This window comes from Strigops habroptila, chromosome 1 (assembly GCF_004027225.2).
Source record: "Strigops habroptila isolate Jane chromosome 1, bStrHab1.2.pri, whole genome shotgun sequence".
Lineage (NCBI taxonomy): Eukaryota > Metazoa > Chordata > Aves > Psittaciformes > Psittacidae > Strigops > Strigops habroptila.
Window position 1 is genome coordinate 113261809 of NC_044277.2, and position 24688 is coordinate 113286496.

General features: G+C 45.5%; 1 protein-coding gene across 1 annotated transcript in view; it reads right to left on the bottom strand.

The window, feature by feature from the left end:
* JCAD (junctional cadherin 5 associated) overlaps nucleotides 1-20539 on the bottom strand; it is a 61670-nt gene extending 41131 nt beyond the window's left edge. The window contains exon 1 of the mRNA XM_030498767.1: nucleotides 20388-20539. The gene's annotated coding sequence lies outside the window, so the exon portion shown is untranslated. The remainder of the gene's footprint in view (nucleotides 1-20387) is intronic.
* Nucleotides 20540-24688: the final 4149 nt, after the last annotated feature.

The window sequence follows — 24688 nt, forward strand, 5'->3', positions numbered from 1 at the left end:
ATTTGATCCAGCAAGTGCCATCAGTCTGCTCTGGTAAGTTCAGTGGAGGAGTGAGGAGGAAAGCTTGTCAGAGGACCCAGTCTGCACTGTTAACACTACTGCAGCTCAGAGTAGCTTACCAAAGGTGTCTTGGCTTAGAGGAAAAAAATGTATTCTTTTAGGGATGTGTACAAGCATATATATGATTGTATACGATAGTAAAAGCTAGTATTATATCAATTGTTGTATTTAGTATTCTAGGAATGCTGGCTTATTTTAATGGGGTACCTTCAACAGGGAGAAATAAAGAACATATCCTGAAAATACTGGGAACCATGTACAAGAAAGAAGCTGCTCATAAGTGTCTTTTTTTTGCCTAGCCAAATATTGTGAAATGAATTTGGTGCCTTCTGGCAGTATGAGCCTGCTTAGGAGGGGAGATTTTCTCCTGATAGTCAATAAATTTTCCCTACACGTTTTCAACAGGTAAGTCTCAATGGCTACCATTAAGAATCAAAGTCTTCGTGCTCCAGAGACCTAAGCACCCACCATTTCACCTCATTTGCAATCTAACAGGTTTATCATTTACACTATGTTGTCTCGTTTAAAGGAAATCTTGGCAGAATTAGCCAAGTGCAGCGGGAAAATGTGCAGCGAACACATTTATGATAGAGATAGACTTTTGTGCCTAGGTATGCTGCAGTGGATGTTGCTGAAAAGGGCAGCTTTTCTGTAAAGTTCTGTTAGATCCTCTCAGCAGGAAACAATTACCTGTAACACCAATTTCCAGCAGAATTTCACAAATCCTTCCCTACAGGGATTTCACCTTTCATTGTTTTCCCTGCACAGGACAGAAAATGTAACTGCGGTGGTACAAAATCAGATCTGAGGAATATTTTTTTCTCTTTCGGAGCACTTTGGTATATTCAGAGCTACCATATACCAAGGTTTCCTTGCAGAATCCACCTTTTTCCACCTCTACGGACATTTCTAGGGAGAGGGGGGAAACAAGGACTTTGGCTATGTGGTTAAGGATGAAGGTAGGGTGACCCTGGGAACACAAGACAGTCCATTTTGCTGTGCCTAATACCTGGCAGCCCAGCAGCAGCACGACCTGGCCTGCTGACTGACGGGTACAAATAACCAGTTAGATGTTTTAGCTGCATTTCCCATCAAGAGGATGCTTGTGAGGCTGTGCTGTCTGTCCATCTGCCCCTGGCAGCATGTGGCTCTACCAGCCATTTTCACCCAGTCCTGATGGCAGGGACATTTCAAAGCCATCAAGTCCCCATGGGTTTGGGACCGGCGATGAGCTGGGTCTGTTCCCAGCACCAGCTGCCCTTCATCCAGGCAACTGCAGAGGAAGGCAGCAGGAGCTGTAAGGCAGTAGCCAAAGCAGTGTGAAGGGTCAGACCCTGCTCAGACTCTCAGACCAACCAAACCAACCTCACAGGCTCCTATAAGCAATTCTATCACTGTTCATCCCCCTTTGTCCCGAGCTGTTTATTAACTGCAGCCCGAATGGCCTGATAATTCAGGTGAGCCGAATCTGATTTTCCAACTGAAGGAGCCCTCAGATCTTTACCGTTTCCATCGAGATTACACTGTAGAAAGCACATTGCCCCGAGGCCTGATCTCCAATGCCAGCAGCAGAAAGCACTGAGCATGCCCAGCTGCCAGCTAAAGGAAACTCAGACCTTTGCTAAGCTCTGTCTGTGAAACAGGCAGGAGAAGGAGTGCGGGAGCAGCCCCTGGACGTGCATCCAACTGGGCATCTGACCTAGTGTGTCCCATTGGTCTCACGGGTGACGCAGAACGCAGCTCCTGCCCTGCATGGCTGGCGTGGGGAGATGCTCACCCCTTTCCAAAATGCAGGCTGTGCCAGAGGGACATTGGTAGTGAGGTCCTGGTGCCACTCAGGTGAACTGATTCAGCAAGGCATGCGGGAAAGGCAAGAGGCACCCGGGCAGCTGCAGAGTCTTTGGGGGTAAGAGAGAGGGACAAACAGGGGAATAAAAATCAAACAGAAAAAAAACTCTCTTTAATAGTTTTTGAGTTCTTAGGTACCTGGTACCAGAGATGGACAAATGAAATACATATTTCTCAAAGTATTTTGTTTTTTAAAAACTGGAAACTTAAAATACAGGTGTTTTTTAAATAAAATGGAAAAAAAAACCCAAAAAACAAACCCAAACCTTGTTCAAAAATGTTTTTCCTGCAAGAAATGACTAAAACCCCCCCAACGACAAAGCCTCTTATTTTGGGAAGAATATTTTGAAGTCGCAGAAGTCTGAGTAGTTCTGCTCCCCACTGCAGATGCTTTCAGACATTTCCAAAGCACATGCATGTGTATATGGAGCTCTGATTTGTTCTTCTTTGGGATGTCTTCATTGTTTGCCTTGAAGCTACAGAAGAGCTGTCTTGTTTCCTCTTCAGCAGAAGGGGATACAATGTACGATGCTACTGTCCAAAAAGCGTTAGTGGAAGCACACAGACTCGCAACACTGAAAATTAAAGCCATGGAGCAATTCCGTAGGGCTGTTAATATAATTTGATGTTCATCCCTGATCATCCATTTGTATTCATGGTCTTTTTACTTGCTAGAATTCTCTAGCAGTCTTTAATAAAAAAAGAAAAAGTTCATTTCCCACTTGAGATCTCAGAGGAATGGGGTAAAAATGTAATTTGCATGATAATCAAGGCCTCCTTCAAGGGAAGTGTAGGATCTGGGTAAATTAGCCACAACCCAGCAAGAGTGGGAATATCCATCAAAAGTTTGTCCGCTTAATTCCAGAGTCCAGCTGATCACAAAGTGCGTGTTTTGTAGAAGCCAGGAGAGCAACAGCCAAAGGGAAAAGAATTGTTACGGTGAGCTCTGCACATCAGAAAGCCCTGCTGAATCGTCACAGGGGAAAATGAGAATAATCACAGGAGCTAAGGAGCCTCCCCAGACTGCAGCTCTCCAAGCAGAGATGCTCCACCTTGCCCTTGTCCTCACCTTGCCAAAGTCTGGGAAAGGGGTTTGTGGCACCAGGTCTCAGCACCTTTATAGAGGATTTCTATTCTTCGGCCTCAGTGTTTAGTTCTTATTTTAAGTTGGACATTTTTGATTCAGTTGCTGCATAGCCATGATGTCCCAAGACATGCCGCAACACTTAGAAAAATCAACAACAGCCAAGTCCTTCTTTGACTCGGAGCAGCCCTGGTTATTTCCGAGTGCAATGGGAGAAGCAGGGATCCTGGCCTTCCTCCGCAGTACATCCTTGAGGAGGATGTAATTACTGAATTGGGTTCTGTAGTCTTTCTGCTGGGCGCGCTCTGACTGACAGCCTGGGCCAACCCACACTTCTCTCCTTCATAACAGTGGAAGCTGATCTGCCTGCAGTGCCAATAAAAACAAATCATCTGGTTGCCTTATGCTCTGTGTGGATGAAAACAGTCATCAGTGGTCTGTGTTCTTCTGTGCTAACTTTACGCCCACAGCATTTTTTTTTTAAATCAAATTGCAGGATTTTGAAGAGGCTACTATGTACTGGAGAGGGACGGAGAGCTGAGGCTCAGTGTGGGCAAATGGTGAGGTTACAATACATTCATTGTTCAGTTTAAATAATGGTTTTTCAAATTAGGCTTGCGTGTATGAGAGTAATGTTCTCATTGACTAGAGCAATGCACAATAGACCACCCACAATTTGGGAGAGCGCTATGAGTTTGTCCCTCTGTGGGCAGGCATCACTTAGTTTTCCATCCCCATTCTGTCAATATATTTTCAGCCTGGCCTTAATCATTCCTTCTAGATGAGCTGGAAGCATATCTGGATCACATAATTTTCCGTGGCGGCCTCATATGCAGTTAAAAGATGATTTCAAGTTGAGAGTCCTCAAAGTCTGGAGTGTCGATACCTGTACCACTGATTCAAAATCCAACTTCAGCATTTTCCACTCATTCAGTGTGGGAGTAAATCAGGATTTATTCTGAAGTCAGAGATTTACATCACTTTAAAACAGGAATAAGTGAACTTGCATTATGTCAGGGGGGAACCAGGTGGTAGGTTAATTCTTCTACGACATACTGGGGGTCTCAGCTGCTTTGGAGTAGTTTTGTCACCATCCCTATTACCAGTCCCCCTTCTTTCATAACAAAGTAAGTGTGCAAGCAGCCAAATACGATGCATTTTGTGGAGGAATCACTCCTACTCAGGTTGCATTGAGATAAAATTATATAACTTGAAGCCACCAAGGCCACAACCCCTGGTTGTATTTCCACCTGGAACATATGTCCTTCTCCCTTCCCCCATCACTTGTAGCAAAGATGCTTGGACAGGTTGTTATTTATGTCGGTGCAAACTGGTGGTACCAGGCATGTCTCCGCCGTAGTGAAGGAAAGTATTAGCGCCGGCATCAATGCACAGCATATGTATGTGATGAGATAATAGACATCTGGCACTGAGCAGCTACTGGGGCTCTGTAAATCCCTTGTTCTGTAGTTTTGTGCACAAAAGCTACCTCCAGCACTGTATATGACTGTATAGTCTGGACTAATAAATTAAAGATTGTATTGGTCCTTACAAAGCACTGAGCTGTGCAATGCTGCTTTCGGGTCCCCACCTTAGCACTTGTGCCCACATGTCCCCAAGGACAGTGGTGCCTGAAGAGGGACTCAGGGAGCTCTCAGGTGTTTGTGGGCTTGCTTGTAAACCCCTAAGGTTTGCTTTGCTTCCTGACATCCCAGCATCTTGGCCAGGCCAGGCAGCTCAGCATCTGCCTTCGGGCTGGATGTCTCCCACCTGAGACCCCACACATGACACATGCTGCCTGGCCGAGTCTTCGACATGAGCACCCGCAGTTATGGCTGGCAACTCACTGTCCAGGATGAGGGATGTGCTCACTCTTTTCTGGGCCCTAACAGATGTGAATGCCACATCTCCCTCTTCTGGGACAGGAGAGGTGAGTGTTCAGGTCCCTGCTCCAGGGGCAGGTTTTGCATTGCATTCAACTGCTGTTTAGGATACACACCCTAAAAACCTCTGTTATTAACTCAAGATTAACATATAGCTAATCTTACTCCAAATCAAGATTACAAATGCCATTAATATTCACCACTGTTGAGCATGAGAGTAAACAGCTCATTAGAGAGTGCTGTCACTATGGCAAACCCACTGCAGAACATATAGCATGTTCAATTCTGTGATGGGGCATTGCCGGCTCAAAATCCCTCAGCATGGGTATGGGACCAAATTCAACTCTCTCTTGCACTGCCCTACAGCTAAACTAACTTGAGTTTGCATCCCTGTGGCTTTATGTGGTAAACTGGTGGGATATTTGATCTCCAGTACCAAGAATAGGAACGAAATGTCTGATTCCTGTGCCTGATATTCTGCAAATATCTATTTGAGTAGCCAGGTCTGAGTAAAAAAAGAAATTAAATAGAGGGATGTGGAAAAATCTCTTTATGCCTATAAAAGGATCACTTCAAAACCACAGGATTTTGTATAGGAACCTTTTTCCTTAAATAGTAGAAACAGTCACTGGGTACATTCCGTCAGTGTAAAAAATGGGGGTTAGAAGAGAGCCTCCGTGTGCAGCAGCAGTTTCCTCTCCTTCCATCTCTCCCTCTCCTCCCCCCTGCCCCATGTGTACCTTGTTTTAGCCCCAGAAACTGTGCTAGTAGGAAGCATGAAAACAGTATAATTGCAGTATATGTATATTTATACACACAGATATAATGAAAACCATACATATGTATATACTGTGTAGTGAAAGAGGAACTGCATGGTGGGATTTTTCTGCATTTTTCAGGAAACAGCTTTCTGTCCTGTTTTCCCACCGAGATAAACAAACCTTGGCAGTGAATTTTGCTGGGTGGCTGACACCCCATCGCAGGCTCCTGCTGCAGGCTCACACCTGCTGCAGCACCCTCCTGCCTGCCACTGGCCAGAAGGCAGGAGTATAAAACCCAAAGCTCTTCGGCGGCGCCTGTACAAGGGCAGTGGGCCAAATCCTGCCACGCAATACCCTGCTGACATCACGGGGATTAGACGGGCTGCTAATCAGGACGCAGGATTTATGTCAATCTTTTACTTAGGATGCAATGCCGAGTCTCCCAGCAGTCAGTGTGGGGTGGCTGGGGCTGCGAAGGGACTGGGTCTCCCCAGGGGTGAGCAGCCAGGGGGATGGCACTGGGCTTTAGGATGCCCTGTGTGTGCTGCTGTGGGGAGGAGTAGGAATGTGAGACCAGCTCCTGCAGGGCATGGGACCCCTGTGCCTCTCTGAGCAAGTGTCCTGTTGCTGCCTTTTCCAGCTTGGGGCTTCCAAGCCAGCAGAAGACAGGATGCAAGAGGTTTCTGTGACTTTGGGGTTCAGTGGCCCCTTGGCAGCAGGTTTGTGTGAGAGTGAGGAAAGGAGTCAAAAGGTTTCCATCTTCAAACTGGAGACAGGCTCAGCTGAGACTGAAACCTTTTCTGGGGGCTGTTTAGAAACCAGAGTGATGTTTTTAGTGCTTTGAAAGAGGAGTCTCATGTGTTCACATTAACATGATGAAAATATCATGCAGAAACGTCTGCGGGGACTCAGTCTGGCTCCAGTCCATCCCTCCACCACATGCCTAGGTCAGTCCTTACAGATGTCTGGATAACCTGTTCTTAAAAGCCTCTAATAACAGAACCTCCACAGTCTCCAGAGACAAAGTATTTCTGTGTTTTACTACTCATATTATTAGGAACATTTCTTAAATCTCTCTTAAATCTTTCTTAACTCCCTCCCAGCCAGATCCAGTACACACCCTCATTGAATCTTTAGCACGTGGCTGCTATCTACAGCAGGGACAGAGAGCGGTTTATTTACTTTCTTTCTGCTCAGCCCCTTCTGTGCCTGAAAGCCGTTACTTCTCCCTTCAAACACCTGTTCTTTAATTAAACCCAGTTTATTTAGCCTACCTTCCTGCACATACCCATATACACCTTTCTTCAGGAATAGCATTCCTATCTCTGAAAAAAATCTCTAGGTGAAGTCTCACACTAGTGGGGGAGGGGGGGGGGGCCTGAACAGAGGGGAGATGTCTTGCATGCTGTATTTCTGTTTATGCACTCTACAATGGAGTTTGGGGGCTTTTTTGGCAACAGTATGACATTATAGGTCTCAGCCCGTCAGCCATCACAACCTGCAGGTCCTTGGAGCCAGGAGCCCAGGCGGTCAGCCCCAGCCTGGCTCAGAGGCACTGGGGAGAGGTATGCATTCATCCCCCCCTCCCAAAATGCATCTAAGGCCTTTTCAATCCCTATCTTCAGTTTGTCATTCCTGCAACCTACAGCCAGCACCACACGTGCCAGAGCTGCAACGAGCACGTTGTTGTATTCTTCTATTGCCCAACCTGTCAATGAAAATGTTGGTTAGTTCTGGGACAAAGGGAAACCCCCAGAGTCCCATTCTAGGCACTCCTCTATTGAACATGGATACATATAACTTTGTAATGGCTTCACCCTTCTCATAAACAGTTTCACTCCAACACCATTTCTGCTCTGTGCTCATGAAAGGGACAACACTGTCAGGGTTGGTAGAAACCAGGAGAAAAGGGTGCTGGGGTGAGAGTGCACCCACTTTCCCCTGCTCTAGCAAACACCTCCTGAACATTTTTTAATGTGACCTGGCAGCAGACCAGGGTAAATGGCATGTTCTTTTTCCAGTGCTTTAGCCCAAAGTGTGTATTTCAGAGGCTTAAAAGAACAGTCAGTCAATTAAATGTGATAAACGAGGCCATTTGTCACCAGCATTTTAGCTTTTCTTTTAAAGTATAAAACGAGATAATGAGCAGGACTTGAAAAAATCCTTTGCGGTGTTGGGAGCCAAGGGCACATGACATACAGAACGGATTTTCTGCCTCTCCCATCATGAGAATGCGATCTGACAATACTCCCCCTCATGACACAGAAATCAGAGACAATGTTAGGAGGGGAAAAAAATCACTAATGGTTGAAAAAACAGTGACATGTTGCAATGAAGATAAGAAAAGAAATGCTCTTAGTTAAGGGCAAATCTACTCCCATCGCAAACTTCCCATTGTAGGTGCTGGTCAATAGAACACTAACACAGAGACAGCTGCATAGTAACTTTAGCTTATAAAACAGCCTCAAGTAGCATAGTTACCAACACATGACTGGGATGGGTTATGTGAGCTGCAGGGTCCTGCACCCTGTTGGAGTCCTGAGGCTTTGGGGCTCCACGTGTTGGGGTGATATTCCTCCTGTAATGTCCATAGCTACATACAACACCGGGGGACACCCCGTTCACTGACAGCCATGTAAGCAACGCAGTACAGGTATGTAGTCCATAGGATTGGTGGCATTTAGGTGGTGTGCCCATTAGTGTGCATTAGTGTCCATGGCTGGAGGCTAGAGCTGGAGCTGAATCCAGAGCTGGAGTGTTTCAACCTCTCTTTGAATAAATGGCACCTTTCTGGCAGGTTCCCTGAATATGTTTCCTTCTGTGCACTGTCATTTTCTATCTGTGTGTTTAGGAATTAGGAAACATTTACTCCAATGTGTGAAACCTCTCCGCATTTGTGGGACATGAGTATATTGACTGTATTGACTGCATTTCACATTGGCGTGTGCGCCAATGTGAAATGTCAGTGTTACTTCTACACCCTTTTCCCATCTCCCGTTTGCATCTACCCACTTGTGCGACCACAGTAAGAAACTATTTTGTTTTTAAACTTGTGTTCTTAATCAGTCATCAGTTTATACTGAATACATTGAGGCAGGAATGCCAGTAAGTATAGTTGTGCACAAACAGATGTTTAAGGAGGTGAGAACCACTGACAGTTTGTCTCTGCAACCTATGTTTTATTTATGTCTGTACTGTGCTGTCTTGGCAGCATTTGATTTATTCCTGGGATGAAAACCTTGCCTCTTAAAACACGGACAGCCTCACACATGTAGTAAGTAATACATACAGTACACAGAAACATGTATTTTAAGAAAAATACCCAGATGTACCAACAGGAGAGATCAAAGTAACTCATAAGACAAAGAATTAAAATCTTATTAAAGGAAAGGAGGTCCCAGTCAGGTACCAAACAAGTAAATGCCAAACACGCAGTTGAGCCAATGTCATCAGGTTAGCCTCAAGTTGATGAGTTTTCAGCTGCTAATGAACTTTGATGGGGCTCTTGGTGGAGGACTGCTCTCCTCAGCATCCCAAGCGACCAAAGGGCAGCAGTGTGCAGCCAACTGCAGCCACGAGAAGGTTTCCAGCACTCATGGTGGCTACCACATTAGCAAGGTCTGTGCCCGAAGGGATTTTTCAGATGAGGTTTTACACAACAGGACCACATTCTGTGCTGTATGAAACTGCTGGTCTGTCTGTCCCTGCCTCCCCTAGAAGCAGGCTCAGCCCCAGCCCACAGGTTGCCCCAGCAATGGCTTGCTGAGAGGGTGGGATAATCCTGCTGAAGCCCTTGGTGGGCTGCCCATTTCCTCTGCTTCCAACTCACTTGCTTCCAAAACAAATTCTTGTTCCAAAGGCTCAGGCTCTTTCAACTCTGCATTCCTGCCTGTAACACGATCCCTTTTGAAAAGGAGGTGAACTGGTACAACTCAGTGAACTCAAAAGGGAAAAGATCCCAAATAATTGTTGGAAATGATCGGAAAGAAATATCTCATAAACCAACACCCTAAACCAAACAGAGTGCTGAATGTTTCAGAAGCAGTTAGCTGTGAAATGGTGTGTTTTCAGAAGCACAGTGACTTACAACAGGCAATGGAGGTGTGGGAGTCAATGCCAACGCCTTTCCCTTCCTCATGTGCAAAGCCCATAGAACTGCTGCCTACACCGCAAGGCGGTCGTGTGAAGGTGCTACCACCATCCGTTTCACCAGCAGTGTGAGAGACCCACCACTGAGGTATCTAGCTATGGCCCAAGGAGTGAATGCTCCATCCTTTCTGCAGCAGAGGTTTGCTGACATCCAACCTCACTTGTCTGGGTTAACGGAGGAGGACGTGGAGAAGGAGGGGGAGGCTGTGACTCCCAGAAGTTCAAATTTACAGCTTCAAGAAGATACTTTCTTTGCAAACACTTTCTATGGTTTTCTTCCTCTTGTTACCTCTACAGAAAGTTCAGTATCTTTAAAACTGCATTAGCACCCCTTAGGGAGGCTTGTTTTCAGATCCCTTCTCAACCCGATTTGGAGCAGCGACATCAAAAGCATGGCAAATCTAGTCCCCTGTTAACTTGGATCCATTTGGAGCTGGTCTGGGCAGTTGGAACGTGCCATAGTGTTCAGAGTCTTTCGAAATATTTACTTATCTGACTGACAAGAGAGTTATTTAATAAGTTATGATGTCTGCAGTTTTGTGTAAACAATTTACAGTGCCATGATTGATGCTGGGCGCTGTTTGGAGAGCGGCAAGACTGCTTGTATATACTGGGCTTTGGTTTGGAGAGTTCAGCCCTAGGACTGGGCAGTATTATACCTAATAAATAACAACAGTTAATCATTTGGACTCACGCTGTTTCAGGGCTCATAAAGCCACACAAACATGGTCGAATTAAACCAATGCTTCTCTGAGCAGACCTTGGCCATGCAAACATCAGGGACCTCTGCAGGGGTGCTCAGTACAGCAGTCACAGTGCCTGGTTTTACTTTTGCCCCATGCTTATGCTGTACACAGCCCTCCAGCACTACTGGGCAGAAGGAAATGTCTGGTTTTGTGGATAGGACAGCCAGCATGGATGTGAGGCATTGCACTGCAAACCCCTTCTTCAAATCTAGGAGGGTGGAGTTTGGGTAGTCTTACCATGTCCAGAAGGCAGCTCCAACCCCTGCAAGACTTCAGTGAAATGAGTGGGCTTGCTTCTTCTGGTACAGCTTCAGGTCATGGTACATGAGTGGGTTTCCTCAGTCTTGCATTTTTCAGTGCCTTACTTCAAGTCTCCAGGGCCTAGCAGGAGGAGATGGGATTTCTGCTGCAGTGCTTTGGGTCACATCACCAAAGCTCTTTTTCTGGGTGAAAATCTTCCATTACAGGTATGCAGGATCACAAGAAAAACCTGTTCCTTGGTGGAAGAGCTGTTCCCACCTCCAGTGGAGTGACACAGGAGTGTGATTGCATGGTTCATGGGTGCATGCAGCCCAGCTGGTGAGCCATAGCTACTGTAGATAAACACAAGCTTCCATGAGGAACCAGAGCAGAAAAGAAAGGGCATGGACTAATGTCAAACTGAGAGAAAGTCAGAGGTTTTGGTTCGGTTCAAACTGGAAACAAGTTGTTTCAATTCTGAGCAATCAGAATGTTTTGTTTCTAGAATTAAGTGACCTGGACATGTCTGAAACAACATTTTCAGGATCATGTAGCTCCCTCGGATTTTCTGCAATTTTACTTTCTGACCTAACTGTGTATAGAGACAAGGGTATGATTCTCAGAAGTTTCCATGAAATGGAAATGCTGGGCCCAGTGCAGCCATGTGCAATGCAGGAGCTATGTAAGTGCTACCACTGAGAGACAAATGCTTGGAGGGAGAGGAAGAAAGAGCCCTTTCTTTCTACCAAGCAGTGGTTGAGATTGACTAGTACTAGCAAGAAAAGGTAAAAAAAAAACCCAAAAAAACCCCATTAAGAACTTTATTCTGGAAATACTCTTTCAGACACATTCACTGCCAAAGGTCTACTCCAGATGCTGTGAATAAAGAAAGGGAGGAAATTGCCCCTAACACTGACACAAGATGGCTGGGTAAATGCAAGCTGGATGAAGGCTCCACATGCCCACACAGAGAAAAATGTGCTTCCTCTGAACAGAACAAAGTAGTGGAGTATTGACTTGTAATTATTGAACTGTGATATTACATCCATGTTGCTGATGATGGCCTTGTCTGATGGAGAGAAAAGTACAAGGAGGTCTTTCCAGTTCAGACTGGAAAAAGGAAAAGGATGTCTGAGGCAGACTTTCCACATATTGCATTCACCATGGAAGAAAAGTAATACTTCATGCCCTCATGATATTCAAAACTATTTCTGCAATCAACCTCAGCCATCAGAAAAGGCTAATTGATCCCCCAGCTTCACCAATAGCATTCGCTCTCAAATGAATATATCTTTTCATCTAGTCTGTTGAAATTTGCACTCGGAACAAGAAGGATCTTGAGCAGAACGCATCCTGCTTCTTCCTCCCAAGGGACCCTCCAGAGACGTGCTGCACTTAGCAAAGCAAGTGAAGGTTCCAGGGGGACCTGAGGGACAGCAGGCTGATGGCACCACTCTCTGTCTCCATGGAAATATGCCTTGATGTAATCAATGATAAAGAACTGGGACAAGAATAAAAATGATTCAGAGAAGCTCTGGTACTTCTCTCCTGTTTAGCTCCTGCGATTAAACCCACACAGAGCCTAGAATGGGGAGATGAGCCTCAATCATAGCTAAGGAACAGCATAATGAATTATCTCCTTTGCACTTCAGCTGGTGAGTAATCCAATTTCTACCCAAACCCATGTTGACTATGGAGATTTTGCTAATATCTGATTCATCAAGACGCTGGAGGAATGTGGAATTAGAAATGCAGAAGAAGGACTCTAACTCTCTACCGCTTATTCTTCAGCACTGATAATTTGGGGGAAACTTTTTGACAGATAACATTAATACAACCAATACAGTCCAACTTTAGCTAAAATTAAATACAAACAAATGGCCTCCTAAGTGAAGAATTTTCATCCTCTCTTCTATGTACAATATAAAAATCTTTTTATTTTGGATGGTGAGTCCTTCTTAGATTTGCAGACTCCAACTGAATAGTACAGAGCGTGTTTTATGTCTCGAATGCCTAGAATGCCCAGAACTGCAAGTTATAATTTAAATACTATGGAAAGGTGTCAGCAGTCTCAGCTTCACCCCCCTGGCTGGCATGCCTGTGTTCCCAGCTTCAGCCATTGTCTGTGGGTACCAGTAGGAAGAGACGCTTTCCTGCATCTGAAAGGAGCCAATTCCTGGAAGTTGCAGAGTTATTGAATTCCTGGGACAAAACCAATATGACTGCTGAAACTCTGCCCTGCAGCTCTGGGAGCTGCTGGCACAATTTGAGGGCTGGGTCTGCAAGGCCTGTGGAGCAGGCACCGGCTTTCAGAGCTGTGGGATCTGCAAACCTGGCAGAAGAAAGTGCTGGCCCACAGCATGGCCGAGAGGCAGGAAAGCAGAAATAAGTTTATTTCAAAAAGTTGGGTTCTTTCATGAAAGGCAATCTTGTACAGCAATTTATAAAGGGCTCAAGGGATGTTATTGTTTAAATAAATATTTAAGGGAGATTCCTCAAGGCCTCAAGGGATGTTATTGTTTAAATAAATATTTAAGGGAGATTCCTCTCAATTTAAACACAGCAGTCTGTAGCATGTGGAAAGCAGCAGTATTTGATTACATATATGCAAGAAACCAAAGCAAGCCATTATGAGCAAAGGCAGCGGCAGAGGAGGAGAAAGCAATTTCTTTTGATTCTGTTTCTCTGAGATAGGCTACTGACAACACCATTTCTGCCTAGTGCCAAAGTGCTGCAGGGGTACAAACCCTGGCAGTCCCAGCAGTGGGTGCACTGTGCAAGAAAGCCATTCTGCAAGCCCCTTTGGTGTTTTGTCTGATGAGATAGCTGGAGATAGAAGTAAGTGCAAAGTTTAGCTCCGCAGGTGCCCAAGGAGAAGGGGACAAAGGTGGGCATGCATGACCCATGACATGCGTTGGCTGGTCTTTGACAGACACACCATTATAGAATCATAGAATCATAAAATGCTTAGAGTTGGAAAGGATGTTAAGATCATCTAGTTCCATGGGGAGGGACACCTTCCACTAGACCAAGTCACCCAAGGCTCTGTCCAACCTGGCCTTGAACGCTGCCAGGGATGGAGCATTTATCACTTCCTTGGCCGACTTGTTCCAGTGCCTCACCACCTTCACAGTAAAGAGCTTCTTCCTTATATCTAACCTGAACTTCCCCTGTTTAAGTTTAAACCCATTACAGCCTTGGTATTGGAGGGCTGCACATTCCAACACAGTTCACTTTTAAACCATGATGATTTGTTTGAGGCTCAGGGATGGTGAGTTGGGTGAGAGTTTATTGTGCTCTGTAGCTATAGAGCTGGAGCCTCCTTGTATGGTGAGCTCAGCACAGCCAAAGCTCAATGCTGTGCACTGTCAGAGGTTTGATACACGGAGGTGTTCTCTGCCCTGCAGGTAGAAAATGTCAAGGGCATAAAAGTCCAGTCAGCAGTAGCAGAAAAGAAGATAAAACAAGAAAAAATCAATGGTGAGGGACAAGACATCTAAATAAAAGTGAAAACACACCAAAAGGCCGTAAGCAGGTGAAAAAAAACTTGGTGAGTTTGAGGTTATTAGGAACCTGTGTACGTCATAAGTCTCATACATAGATTTGGACTATGGGATTCACAAGGGTGTTGTAAATGAATTTATAGAAAAAGACTTGAGGGAATCCACGGCACTCATCTCGAGGTGGGAAACCTGAATTTATGTCTGGGTAGCGGTTTCCCAAATGGTCTTCACCAGTGGAAGAGGCTGAAATGCTCATCTTCACTTTGTGGTAGTCTCCTTATTTTAAAAAAGGTAAGGACTTTGCCTTATCAGAAATCAGTTTTTCATTTCTGATACAACTGTGTATTCACTACCCTTCTGAATTTAAGTCACAAGCCAATAGAACACTACATGAATCACTCTTCCAAAATGTCCCTGAAACTGGAGGATTCTGTAAAGGTCATGCAGCCCAGGTGACACGTATTTCATGGATACATCTGAAGACATGGCAGATGCCCTGTATGAAGCAGGACACGATTTCTATAGGAGAACACTGTTCGGATTATCAAGGTTATTATTATTACAAGAGTACAATTATTATTACAAGAGTACTCAGCCAGGGCTGTATCTTGGTAGGAGACAAAACCTGTGCACCCATTCATAAACAGACTTCTTTGATGCAGCTCCCTAATCTGCAACCTTGGCTTGTCCAGCCAGCTCCTTTCACAGAACACAGCCCACAGAAAGAGTGAGGTCATCTCATGAGTGCTATCTCAAAACCTTCATTGCTTGACCTGCTCCTATTCCTGCTCCAGAGATTCAGACCCTGCTCCTATTCCACCTCTATTCCCAGCATGGGAATAATGCTACTGGCTCTATCCCATCATACTCTTCCTACAGTTTTGGTCTGATTTAAACCAGTATGTGTGACTGCTCAACAATCGTTAATACTGTGCCTTGGGATTTAGCCTTTGCTGGAAACTAGAGTACATGCAATTAATTCTATGGCTCCTCAATGAACAAAATGGGGCTTTTGTGTAATTCATATTTCTCATTTGTTTCCAGATAAAGCAGAATAACATGAAGACAAATTCATATCTGGGGTGTAACTGCAGGAAGGTAGCAAGCTTCCCTCAGGGCTGGGACCAATCTGGTTCTCTCCAGCCATGGGATCTGGAGACCTCAGTGTTACTGTTCAACCACCTTTGGAAACCCAAGACCCCGTCACAGCTCAGGACAGAAGACCTGGCCCACACAGTCTGTGGAGACATAGGGGTCTTCAGAGTAGGTCAAAGCTGATCATTTTGGAAAAAAGGCATGAATTTCCAAGACAAATAGTTCATGATACATGACTATTTGGAAACAAATGAGAAATATGAATTACACAAAAGCTCCATTTTGTTCATTGAGGAACTACAGAATTAATTGCATGTGCTTTAGTTTCCAGCAAAGGCTAAATCCCAAGGCACAGTATTAACGATTGTTGAGCTAGTCATGTCACACATACTGGTATAACCAGACCAAAACTGTAGGAAGAGTATGATGGGATAGAGCCAGTAGCATTATTCCCATGATGGGAATAGAGGTGGGATAGGAGCAGGGTCTGAATCTCAAGCAGGTCAAGCAATGAAGGTTTTGGGTTAGCACTCATGAGATGACCTCACTCTTTCCGTGGGCTCTGGGCTGTGAAAGGAGCTGGCTGGACCAGCCAAGGTTGCAGATTAGGGAGCGGCAGCTCTTCCAGAGCTGTGCAAGAAATCTTATGCACAGACCTGACTGCTTCGTTCATGATATTGCTCCTCACTTGTAATCATCACACCAAAGTTGTAACAGTTGTAACAGCAGTTCCAACAGCTTCCCCGAGTTCTTTCTTTTGTGACAACTTCCACAATGACATGCCCAGTGGGCATTTCTGGTCCTTTAACTGTCAGTCTCCACCCATCCACTCTCATCCAGCATCAGATTTTAGGGCACTATTTGTCACAGTGTCCAGACAAGCACTTTCTTGTTTTCTTCCATGACACTTAGGGCAGAAGCCTGTAAGCTTCCTTTTCCTTTCTGTTTCAGTTCTCCTTAAAACTCCTTCTTGTGGTCTTTGTTTCTACACCATCCTGCACAGCTGAGTCTTGGTGCAAATATGGGGCTCCCAGGAGCTGATGAGGATGATGAAACTTCACTGCTTGGTTTTGTGGAAGAAGAGGCTGTAGGGGGTGCTTCATAACCCATAGCCATAGAAGAAGTGAAGGAAGCCACCTCTCCCTGCCGGAGTGGAAACAAGCAGAATGCAGCTCCCTACCTTTCAATGTGGAAATCGCGTCAAGTGGCAAAATGGAAACACTGAGATTTCACCATCTGTCTGCAAATGCTGCATATGTATTGCATACAGAAATAGGCTAGAAGAATACTGTTAAGACTGAAAAACCCATGAAGTAGGAGATGCCGGAATTAGGCCTCCCTTGTGCTATGTGTTATGATCACTTGTTAATTAGATGATCACACAGTATTTTACCAGAGGTCTCAGCTTTATCCCATGGTACTGGATGGACTGTCTTCACTGGAGAAGATGTTATATAGAATTTTGTTTTTTCCTTAGTGTTCAGTGTGGCCCTAGGCTTTATTTGATACCCAAGACTTCCTCTCAATAAAAATTGCTGATTTTCTCTACACTTGGAAAATTTCTGTAGCACAACTCCCTGTAGTAGCTGGTGCTTCACATGTGTCTCTGAGCTCTGGTACCTCTGTCAGAGGTGTGGTGGTGCTTTAGTCACCTGCACAAAATGGAAGTGGAAGGAAGAGACAGGCATGCAAGCAACCAGCTTGATCACATTATGCACCAGTTTGTCAGGGGTCTGGTGTGGTCGCCCACCTCAGCTGTCTCCCACCACAGCGGTGGGTCTTCCCTGCAGCAAGACCCATACCTGCATCCACCCTTGCAGGCTTCATGGGTTCCACAGTCCGGTGCTTCAAGGTCATGAGCTGAGACCAAGGGGTGACCAACAGACATAGCTGGGGTTGTGCAGAAGTGTTCAGCACCAGGCAGCACTGGACATGCCCAAGGCACAGCTCCCATCAAACCCCATCCCAGGAGTGGACATTCAGTACCAGGGTCCTATGGCATGTGCAGAGAAGGGGGCACACCCCCCAGTTACTGACTGCAGACTGGGGAAAGCCTCAGTGAGACCTGGCACAAAAGACCCTGCAGGGAGGGTGGGATGAAGCCAGTTCTGCAAAGCAGCACTCATATTCCCAAAGAGGGACCATGGATGGGGCAGCTCAGGTTTCATGGCAGGTTCTGGCATGTCCAGACTCTCCCTATGGCTCACACCTTGACACGCACTTCCCTGCCCCATTCCCAAGCCCCCTGAGCCCCTGACTCCTCATGTGTGCCAAGTACTGCCCATCTCGGTCCCAGATGATCCTTCAGCTTTAGCATTCCAGTACCAGACCTTCCTTTAGCCCAGCATCCCCAGGGTGCCTGACTGCCTCCTGGCTGTGCAGGGAAGGTGTCAAAAGCATAGTGGTGTTCCCTGCCTGGATTTCCATTGCCCGACCCCTCTTCCCTGAGCAGCATTACAGGGAGTGCCCAGCTTCATCCTGCTCTTAGAGCTGGGGATGGCTCTTGGGCTGCAGAGAGGAAACACAGGTAGCCCAGTCCCTGCAGAGCTGTGGGGAGGCAGCAGAAACTCCAGGAACTTGGTAGCATGGACTGGGTGCACAGAAGCATTGGGGTCGGCACTAGGAGCTGCCAAGATGCTGGGCTGAGCTGGCTTACATGGGAAGGAATCTCAGCAGATTTTGACTGCTCAGCCCTAGTATGTCCCTAATAAGTTGCTATTTTTTCCCTTCAAAGCCAAACTGGAAGAGATTTACAAAGTAAAAAATAAAAAGAAAAAATGCAGCCCTAACACAAAGCTGCCAAATTTCAGATCTCTACTCCAAAGCACAGAGGGATAAGAACTATCCAAGGAAAGGATCACCAGGTTCCCCCCTCCTGTCTATTCTTTTCTTTTTTTTTTCCAGTTGGACAACAATAGCTTTTTCCCTGTGCTCATTCTTGGAAATAGCTGGACACTTTTGGCTGAAATTTTCCAGAAAAGAACTTAGCCCAAGGCAGACAATCAAGTTGGAAGAACTCAGCCTAAACGGTTCAAGTCTGGCAAAGTTATAAGCAACTGTGAATGCAGTCTTACAGCAGGAGACATACGAGTAACCTTAATCACAGGAGCTGCATGCAATCCCTCCTTTGACGCATTCAAAGTTATAATAGCTGATGATTCTGTTCCATTCAGGTGTGTCTTATCACGATTCAGATATGTCACCAGTAAAAAAGCTTTAACTCAGTCATCCCACTGAGCCTTCCCACACCCCTTCCTACTCCAACAGCTCTTCCCATATAACAACTGGTCATACAAAAAAACACAGTTCCCTCGCCTCCAGTATTTGCATGTGAGTTTTGGCTTCTTGGATAGAGGCAGCTGATGCTAAAATGGGATAGCTCTCTGAACTAATGTATTCAAAATTAATAAAAGAAATAAAGCAACACACTCCTCTGGCAGGTTCCCATGCATATTTTCCATAAAAGTTCATTTTTTCCGCAAGAACAAATTCTGAGTTTGTGGGGGATTTGCACTGAATCTTGATATGGAGCTTAGAATTCTTGGCACTGCTTGGGACGTAAAAATGACATCAGCTCCACTTTCTATATTGAAATCTTATAGTTGCTGCCTGACCGCATTTCTCTGTTGTGTGCATATTCTCTCTCCTCCAAGCTGCCTCTCTGCCACGACATGCCGTACAGAAGTATCATGAAAAGCTGTGTGTTTATATTCCTTATAGCCCTGCTTGCCCATCCCTGCACCGGGCGCCCAAGCAATAAAGCTACATTTCTTCTATGGACAAAGCATCATTGTTGGCTCAAAGGATGAGGGCACCTTTGCCAGCCGAGAGGCTTCCCCACAGCACAGCAGCTCTGTGCTCCGAGAGACCTGGTGTGCCAGGCAGGGTCCTCCTCTTTTCTCTAGAGAAGCAGAGGAATGGAGTGTGTGCTGCCAGGGTGGGATGGTAGAGACCAGGGGAGGCCAGCTATTGCATGCAGGATACAGTGAAACCATCCCATCTCACTCAGGGAAAGGAAGGATGAGTGCAAGGAAGGGGAAGAGGATAGGGAGTATCTCTGGGTGGGACACAAGGCTTTCTCCAGCACTGGCAAGGTAGCACATGGAGCAGCATTTGTTCAGTGCTATGCTGGTGGAGGGAGAGTATAAGTGTCTCCCCAACAGACACACAGACACACACACGCTGCCCCATGCCCCATGCCTGATTTTAAATCAATACAAACTCTGAGTAGCAGTGTTTCTGTGTTATCCAGCAGTGTGATCCACTGTGTTTGAACATCCCAGCACAACAGGACTGATTTGGTACTCAGGAGCAGCATGGAGAGAAGTGAGAGTGTTGGGGCTGGGAGAGTTAACAGTCTCCAGCACTGGGAGTACAGTTCCACAGGCATTAGCACAGACATCATGCTTGTTTCCTGGATTTCAAATAAAATAAGGATTCAAGGAAAAGATTATGATTTCCTACATCTCCTGTGACTTGGAAAGCAATAAGAGCAAATAAAGGCAGTTAATTATCTGGCACGCCACATCCAAACATTTCTGAAAGCACTGTTACTGTAAGAGTCACGCTGGAACAGCATTAGCATATACTCTGTAAACAGACTCAGTGCCATCCTCCGGCACAGCCTCTCCCTCCCGCACAGGGATTACAGCAGCTGGACAAACCCAGGAGGGACTACACCTGACAGTCAACAAAATGCCAGTGTTAGTCTGGCTTGATCGCAGTAGTACCTGGGTTTGTTATTTCCTACACTGCCTACATGCTCAGCCTCTCTAATGTGTGACAGAGCATCGCTGCTGCTTGCTTCGCTGAGCAAGATTATCATTTCATCATTTCACTGTCATATGGAAACAGCCACAGATTAACAGTTAAAGATTGTGAAGCCATTTGCCAAACATTTCTTCCTCTAAAAGCAACAACATTTTTACAATTGCATTTGCAACAGCATTTTTGCAATCACATTCATACACTCCTTTACAAGCGCATGTAACCATACACAGAATGCAGAAAATCTTTACCTTGTATGCCCGAAGGAGAGAGCCTGGTTTCCTCTCATGGATCAGAAGTAGGATGAAAAACAAACCCAACAAAGACCCTTGAACAGACTCATCTGCTCAGAGTTGTTTAAATCGCAAGCCTGCTCCTGCTAGCAGCTCTAAGTTTGTGCTCTGAATAGAGGCTGTGTTATTTTAACCACAGGATTTCTAGTCATGGGGGAGGAGAGATGGATTAGGTACGTTTGCAATCTAATGCTTCACATTTACCTCAACTGAAACGAACTACTTTCAGCCTGATGTAAATAAGTACTGCTAAGATATAAATTTCAAGAGCCCACTAACCAATTATGCTTAAACTAACATGCTAAATATCTGTGGAAAATTCCAGAGGAGTAAGATAACATACTTTTGTGTTCTTTCCTAAATAAAAGGCATGTGTGGAATTTCATGCTAGATACTATGACAAGTGAGGGGCAGCAGATGAACTGTGCAAACTAACCTATGTAAGGTGCCATAACTCATAAAACAATATTCCTAACACCTGTCAGCATGGATTTCAGCAGGCATCCCAGCAATTTGGGGTTTTGTGGCTTGTAAGAAGTACAAATATGAGGGATTTGAATCTAATATTTCAAAAGAGCAAATAAAGCTCGTTAAGGTAATAAGGCAAGATTTTAAAAGGCCACAAGGTCTGTAGTTCTGTGGGAGCACAGCCATCAGCCCAGTGAACCAGTGCCTTCTCCAGGAGGGATGTAATCTTGATATCCTCCCTCCAGCGTGTGGATTGCTACAGAAGTTGTTAAATGCAGGCAAAATATTATTCCCAGGACACTGATTTCGGGTTTTTGTTGTTTAATCCAGCCGAACTCTGCCCTTATTTCCTGCTTTATGACACTTCGGTGCCACAGCTGTTGTGGTTGCAAAGCATGGCTACAGTCTGCGCTTTCAGGGCCATCTCACACCTGATGGAAAAGAGATCTATTAACTTTCTGGTTTTACACATCAGTAAATAACATGCAGTCTTAAACGTTGGGCTGAACTGAGGAAAACTACTTGGGTGCAAAACACTAGAGGAGGGGGGACAAATTCCAATTTGTCTTTGACAGCAGAGGCTTCAGGAACACAAGTTTAATTCCATTTTGAATAAAACCTGGCTCTATAAATAACATTATCTTACACTTACATAACGCTCTTCATCCCAAAGCATTCCCGAGTGCTTTGCAGATGTAATCATCCCATCTGAAAACCCTGGGCAGACCTCCCACCCTGACATGGAGGAGCCCAGCAGCACTGCCCATGCAGGGCAGGAGGGAGGCAGCAGAGCGTCCAGCGGCAGCTCAGGCAGCTCCTGTCCGTCAGCAGCAGCCAGCAGCTGGCTGGGGCATCACAGCCAGTGCCCTGCTCTTGGGGCGCTGGCTGGGAGCATGGAGTATAAGTTTATTTGGTCACCTGGGTACCACTGGTTGCAGGAGAGCTCGCTTTGATGTACAGGTTGTGTATCCGTAATGACCAGAGTGGTTAAGAGCCTGTTGCCCAGCTCAGCCTGCAGGTTCCCAAAACGGACTGGGGCATCTCCAGAGATGCCAGCCTGCTTCCCAGAGCCCAGGCTGAGCTCGCTGAGCTCTTCCGATGCTTTTTTCCACTTGGCTCACCTGAGCTTGGGGTTTTGCAGGGTAGGCAACTGGGATCCCAAGCACCTGTGCCATGGTCAGGGATGTACACCTGAGCTAGAAGCAAAATGTTCCCAAACCTTCCATCCGTATGCCTCTGGCCCATCAACCAACTTCTCCTTCCACCAGTTGATCAGCTCTCTCCACCCCAGCTGGCTTTCTTTGGCGTTGCTGTAACTGCCATAAGACCATCTCCGCTGACGTTTCCCAGCTACAGGTTCTACCTCACCACTGCATGGGACCCCACAAGGAAAGCAGGCATGAGCAATGCTTCTAGCGCAGGGGCAGGTCTTGCTACAGCCATCCTGGGGGGAACTCCAGCTGGAAGAGCCCAGGTGTCCCAGTTTGCAGAGGTACTGGTGTGACAGGCACTAGATCTGTGCACCAATACTGCAAGCTGCTGGAGACGACTTTAGGAAGAAAATAACCTATGTTGTGCTCCTGTGCTCTCTGCTCCACCTTGATGGAGGATCTTTGCATACACAAAGGAAGTTTCTATGCTGCAGAGTGGTATATTTTTTATTTTTGCTTAGCTGGTTTGATAGGAAACAGCAGGAGGAAGAGAGGGCAGCAGAAGTTGCTCTGCAGGTTGACCTGAAAGAGTCCATTTTTCCAGAGAAGCTAAAAAAAAACAGTGGGAGGAGAGAAAGCAAAAATAATTTTGCATTAAGTGAAAGCATTTGATCCTAACACATGGTTTGGTTTTTCCAGTTTATCTCTTGGGTCAGACTGTACTCAATTTACAAGAAACAGCACTTTAAAAACAAACATAAAGGAAATGAAGAGTTTCATTTCTAAAATGTCAAGGCAAGACATTTCAGCATTGCACATAGCTGCTGTTTCTTTGGGATGCAGACAAAAATAGTAACAGAGGGATGGTTTAGTGTTCGTTTCCTTTCTCCTCCTAGGCAAATCAACAGATTGGACCCAAATTCACAAACTGGTTCCTTCAAGTTGTGTTTTTTACCTCCCAAAAGAAGGAAATCAATCTGTCCAAAACCTTTGCCAGATTTAGGCTGACACAGCAGCCAGCATTGGAAGGCGAACACCTGCCTACTGATGAGGTTTGTTATTTTCCTCTTATGCCTTGAAGCAGCTCAGACCTGCTCCCTGCCTGACAAGTCCTCCTCCTGTAGTGCTGACCACAAACGTGCCCATTGCCTCCAAAACAAAGCAACAAAGTCAGCTCTGCATAGTTTCCTAGAGCTCTTTCCTTCTTCATCCAACCCTAACACTACAGATCTTAGCTGGAATGGCTGTTTCCCAAGTGTAAACAGCAACAAATTATTCCCAGTCTGTGAAAGGAACATTCCTTTTCAGCACCCTCTGTGTGATGCTGGATATCATCTGCACCGTAATCACACCAGGCTGAGGTCTGTAAGCTGTTCTTCTCACCTGCCTTCCATTAAAGCCTGCAGAATAAACCATGGCACATGCTAGAACTATTTAGGCATTCAGTTTTGCATTTTGGTCAGCGCTCAGATGAATTGAGCAACAAATGAAAGGAACTGTAAGGCACAATGAAGTAAAATTTTGCAGCAGCAAGAACTCCCACACTGGCCTCCCCTTCTGAGATACTGGGATGAAGAATTCATAATAGATGTTGCCAATAGGAAATTACATGTTAAAGGAACCTGAATAGTCCCTACCTGTTTTTTCTCCTTTTTTTATAAAGTGAACTGAGAATTAGAGATAAAAAGTTTCCATTTGCTTTGAATTAGGGAAGCACTTCTAGAAGTGATATTGCCAATCCACACTGTTAAAAGGTCTTCCATTAGGATCTGCACAAAATCACAGGATTGATCTAGAAAACACAGGCTTTTGAAAAAACAAAACCAAACCACACATTGGGAATGGTAGCAGATCACATTTTTACAGTTCTGCCCTGCCGTTTTGACATCTGGTACTTACTTCTGTTGCAAAAGAAAGCAAATGTTTTCTTTAATCAAAGTACTTCAGGAACTGAGGCCCTGAACCAGCCCCTCCCAATTTCAAGTACAATAAGACACAAAATTGTGATAGCTGTTGAAAAAAATTATGAAAACAGAAGTTAATTTAAGCTGATGCATCTTGAATTATTTTCTTTCTGGATTGCAGTGCTTGTTTCCATTCTACTTATTTCTAAAATTATGTCAATCCAACCGTCATTGAACATAAACCACCAAATGATGTGAGAAGCGAAAACTGAACAAGATTACAGTTAAGCGCAAGTTAACCCAGGGAATTCCACCAAAGAGTTTCCCCTTAAATAAAGTGTATGCAGTTCTCAGTTATAAGCCCAAGATAAAACAGGTGGGCGCTGGGTTAGGGCAACCCCAGCCTTGTTGGCTGGCACAGCAGGGTCACTGGCAGCCATTGACCCTATGTGGTCATTGCCTCCCCTCTCCACACCCAGCAAGTCTTACCCCTACCATGAAGAAGTTGCACCTACTCAACACGAAGCATCTCCCAGTTAATGACATTAGGAATCTGATCTCTGTTCATGGTTATGTGGGAAACTGCTTGATGCAGGCAGCACCAGGCACACACAGAGAGGTGACAGGTCCAAGGGGACATGGAGTGGGGGTACCCCCCAGCCTAGACCCAGGAGATCCAGGTCTGCTGTGCAAGAGCAGGGACATGCTAGGGTGGGCTGAGCACTGCAGCCAGGCC